Raw genomic sequence first — 3,713 nt, forward strand, 5'->3', positions numbered from 1 at the left:
CTGTCCTGTTTTCGCCTAAGTGTTTAGGGCCTTGGCACCTGAAATGCAGCTGCGTTTCAGAGGAGTGGGGTTGCCATTCTCTGTGGGGAGAGGCCCAGGCAGATGTGGAGCTGTCAGCAAGGGGCAGCTGTGCCACCCAAATGTCATCAGGAGATCATCTGAGACTCTTGTTTTGCACCAGACGTGGTAGCTTCCATGCGACAGCATCCACACAGCAGAGTTCTTGGTACTTCACTTCAACCCTCTCCCTCCCTCACCAGCCGTGGGGCACTTTTGAGGATTCCAGGGTGGGAGGGGGGTGCAGAGGAGCTGGGCGGTGGGCGCCCTCTAGGGGTCCTGTTCCACCCATGCATCATGAAGGCTGGGCCAGGAGAAGGTCAAGACAGGCCTTGTCTCTCAGAGGGTTTGTGCTATGGGTGAACCTCCTGCATGCGAGGAGCTTAGAGAAGTTTTGAGGCGAAGTGAGGAGGTCAGGCGGGGGCGGGGGGGGGGGGCTGGGAGCTGAGTAAGCCACGTGGGGGATTCCTGCCCATGACGGGCTTTCACGGCTCTCTGAGGCTCCCCTTATACAGGGGTGGCACGGGGCTCTGAGTTAGAGGCTTAGAAGGCTAGCAGGCCATGCAGATGGGCAACGTGGGCAGGTGGAGACTGGTCTCCATCCAAAGGGGGAGCCCCCCCTCATCTCCAGCCATTGGTCGGGGACCTGGGGGACAGTGTCATCAGGTCTCCTGGCCTTGAAGAGACCCCGATTCCTATGGGATCTCTCCTCCATCAGTCAGTTTTTCTAGGTTCGGCTGTGGTAACAAACAGCCCCCAAATGTCAGTGACATACAGTAAAGGTTCATGGCTGTTCCTGCTACACATCTGTGGCAATGGCTGTGCTCTGTCTTCTCATTCCGGATCCAGGCCGAGAGCAGACGCCATTCCAGGTGGCCAGGGTCACTTCTGCTCACTCACGCCCCATCAGCCCGTGTGTGCCCTGGCCAAGCCTGGGCGAGGAGAGGATAAACGCCTTCTCCCCCGCCTCCCCGGGAACACACTGCCGCTCCCAGGGCCGCCGTGGGAGGACAGAGCATCATTAAGGCAAGAAGACGACCTGCCACACTCTCTCTTCTTAAATGTTGGCAATGGAATCAAAAGCATCATAAATGCTAGACAGAGCCAAACAAAACAGAGGGAAACATGAGACTCCAATCCGCAGCCTCTGATTTCCAGAGTCACAGATGGAGTGCGCGGTCTTGCTCTCTGCCTGCCGCACAGACACAGCCTCAGTCCTAAGCTAATCCTCTCAAAAGGAGAGAAATGGTTACTGTGCCTTGGTGTCAGGGGTGAGTCCACACTGCCTCTGAGTAAGCGCTACCTCCCTTTCACAGGTGCTCAGAAGTTTCCTTTAAGCAATTCATTCATAGATATTCCCCAGAATCTAGGTCGCTCGCCATTCTGTGATTTGCAGACTACCTCCTCCCATTTCTTACATTCAGGACATTCACCCGGGTGATGGGTCCTACAGATAAAACCAGGGCCTGCTCAGTGGGGTACTTTTTGGTTTGTTTGTTTGTTTTGCTTGTGTGTGTTTTTTGTTGTTGTTAATCCTCACCTGAGGATATTTTTCCCATTGATTCTTAAAGAGAGTGGAAGGGAGGGAGAGAGGTAAAAAGAGAAAAATATCGATGTGAGAGAGATACATCTATTGGTTGCCCCCTTCAGGTGCCCTGACCAGGTCCAGGGATAGAGCCTGTGACCTAGGCACGTGCCCTTGACTGGAATCCAACCCAGGACCCTTCAGTTTTCAGGCTGATACTCTATTCACTGAGCCACACTGGCTAGGGCTCAATGGGCCACTTTTTGTAATTTGTACAAAGGCTTTCCTAAATCTGGGCCTGAACCTTCCCTCCCCCCTAAATTAGCAGTGACTGCTCATTATCCTCTGCCTCGTTGTTATTTTATTTTGGACTGTTTAGAAGAGCTGCAGATTCATAGAGCTCCTCCCGGGAACTGTTCTAGACCTCGGATTGCTTTGGGGGGTGTAGAGTGGGGGGTAAGGGGGGCAGACATGACTCCCTGACCTTGGGTTCCAGACGGAGGGTTGACTGGTCTCGGTTGTGCTCTGGGGCACCTAGGGAATGCTGTGTCCTGTGCTAGGGGGGAAAGGCAGAGGGCTCGGGCCCTGCTCACCCCAAGACCTGCCTGGTAGCGGCAGCAAGGAAACTTGCCTGCTGTGGCCTGCAGAGTGTCGTTGGCAGCAGGGCCCGACTCTGGGTGGTGGCCACACATTCAGAGCCTGGCGCCCTGGGCATCTCAGACGTGTCTGAGGAGTACTTTGAGGGGGTGGAATCCTGTGGGGGCCGTTAGGTACTTAATGGGTCCAGGACATCTGCTCAAAGCAATTCCATGTGGCTTCATTCCCTCCACAGCATTCATCCTGCCTTTCCATTCTGAGCATCAGTCTTCTTGATGGAGAGTTTGGAAGTAGAGCACAATTTGAAGAGTTCTTTCTTGCTGTCATCTGCTAGCAAAGTAACAATTAGCCCCAATTAGCCTCTGTTTCCTCCTGAGCTGCCTGCTCACCGAGTCTTGCAGAGAGAGACCCACCTAACCCTTCTCTGGATGTTTCTAAAACCTGCTTTCCCAACGGGTTTAGGGCCCTCCTCTGGCCGGGTCGTGTGACTTCCACTCTGCCGAGCGGGATGCCCAGAGTGAGGTTGGGGGGGGGGTGCATTTCTTTCTTTAAATTCTGAAAGATGAAACTATCAGAGGCATGAGGAGAATTTATTGGACGCCTGTGTCGAGTGGAATAAGACTCCTGCTGTCCCCACTCTATCTGGCTGCCTCCAGCGCCACCCCATGGGCCGTCGGAAGGCCGGTGGGTGCCTTTGAGCCCTGAAGGCAGAGCCACCCGCCTATGCATGCGGACAAGCATAAAAGGGACAGCTAGCTCATCAGCAGATGGCCATCGAGTGGAATTCTCCATGAGCCCTCTGTCTGCACACTCCCCGTTTCTCACCTTGTCCAGCCCCCAGCTGAGCCACTTCTGGTTTCTAGCCTCTGTTGCTGGGTTCCTGCCTCTACCTGTGTCTGACTCTCATAAACTCTCTTCATAGATCTGACTCACTCCTGTCACCCAGCTTCTGCCCTTAGATTGACCTTGAGCCCATCCCTGTCTGTTCTTGAATGGATTGGTTTTGCATCGCGTGTAGCTCCTGCTCCCAGTGTGCCCGTGCTGGTGGCCTTTGCCTGCTGCCCGGCTTTTGGCTGCTCCCTGGCCTCGCCATCTGCTTTTTAGGCCTCAATCTTGCTCCCAGTGGCTCCACATGCCCCTCGGCCACAGTGACGCTTCTCAGGGGTGTGCCATCCTCTTCTTCCATCTGGTTGCACAACCCAGAGCACATGCCAGGCTCACTCCCTTTCTCTCTCAGCTTCTCCACGACTCTCCCTACCCTCGTGGTTGGTGGATTGCCATGCAGGCACCTCATCTCATCTGCTCCCCTTCCAGCCAGCTGGCCTTGTGAGGAAGGACACTTCCATGGCTGCCCCCCACCCCATCCCCCAAGCCTAAGGAGCCCGCACAGTCACACTTGTCTCCCTGAGCTCAAAATCCCAAGATCACGCACATCAGTCCCTGCGCTCTGTGCCCGTGGACTTCCAGGACTACACCTCTTATTATCTCTTCAGTTGTTTGTTCCTGGGATTATCAGACATCCTCCATGTTTCCT

The sequence above is a fragment of the Myotis lucifugus genome, unplaced genomic scaffold, assembly GCF_000147115.1.
Source record: "Myotis lucifugus unplaced genomic scaffold, Myoluc2.0 scaffold_203, whole genome shotgun sequence".
Taxonomy (NCBI): domain Eukaryota; kingdom Metazoa; phylum Chordata; class Mammalia; order Chiroptera; family Vespertilionidae; genus Myotis; species Myotis lucifugus.